Genomic DNA, 1,274 nt, shown 5'->3' with positions numbered 1-1,274 from the left:
CCCCCCCCCCAACCCCGCAATTCCAAAACAGACAATCCATCAGATTATTGTTGTAGATAAAACGAATCACTGGGGCTAACCGTCAAGCTACCACCACCTTATCTCCCAACACCGGCGGATGATCAACCCGGCCCACATCACCAGCTTGCACCCCTACATCCAATGCCGTCGATGCCAACGCAGTGTCTCTCGTCGCACTTTGGCCCGAGAAGCCATTTGCACTCCGGTCATTTCTCTCCGTTGTGAAAAACCTCCCGATCTTCCCACGAATCCATCNTTTGTTTGATGCATCGTTTATATGCAGCTCCGGCTGGCTTTAGTCGGTCTAATAATTGATGCCGAGTTTGTGACGTCGTCTCCGTGTTGATTTATGTACCGAGAGCACTACAAGTTAAACCTTAAGATAAGAGGACTGGCTAAAAATCATTAGCCAATGATGCTTACGTCTTTGATCCTGGACAACATCTTCTCTTGAGATAAGTACTATTTTTATGTCTAATAAGCACGTCTATTTTCGTTAATGACTTTAGATATTAAAAAGAAAATATATATATAGTTATAATAATATAATTATATTTTTTGGTAAAACGTTTTAGATTTTATAATAAAATATTTAGTGAAAAAAACGTTTAAAAGAAAAAAAGAGATATATATATTTATATATACACACGATTTTATAATAAAACATTTTAAGAAGTATATATATATATATATAAAGAAATGATGCTTAATAGTTAATACAAGTTGAACACTCATTTATATGATTATTTATAATGTTTGTGAATTAATTTATTTGTTTAATCACAAATTTAAATCTAATTAAAATTAGATATAATATCATGTTGAAATATTTTAAATCATGTCTCCAATTTTCTTTGGTGAATACATTGAAAATCTAGTAACAAATTACTAAATAATGATTATTGATTATATTTTCTTGGCATCATTTCTATGAGCAAGTTTAAGTCTAAGTATATGACCATAAAAATTCACTAGTTCTTTAGAATAATCTAAAGAAAGTAAATGACTAAAAGTCTATAAGAGAATATATACAAACAACAGAATTCCAATTATAACCATGATTATAATAGAAGATAATATCATTGTTGGAAATATATTAGAGAAAATATATTCTACTTGTCATAAAATATTGTTGTCATGCTGACACAATATAATGAAAAATATATCTTAAAAATATTATAATCTTGTTATTTGTAAACGAGTAAAATAATGTGATGTTGATCATGAATCACATCCTATTGGTTTGCTCTATT

Source organism: Camelina sativa, chromosome 11 (assembly GCF_000633955.1).
Source record: "Camelina sativa cultivar DH55 chromosome 11, Cs, whole genome shotgun sequence".
Taxonomy (NCBI): domain Eukaryota; kingdom Viridiplantae; phylum Streptophyta; class Magnoliopsida; order Brassicales; family Brassicaceae; genus Camelina; species Camelina sativa.
Note: the sequence above shows the minus strand (reverse complement) of the source record.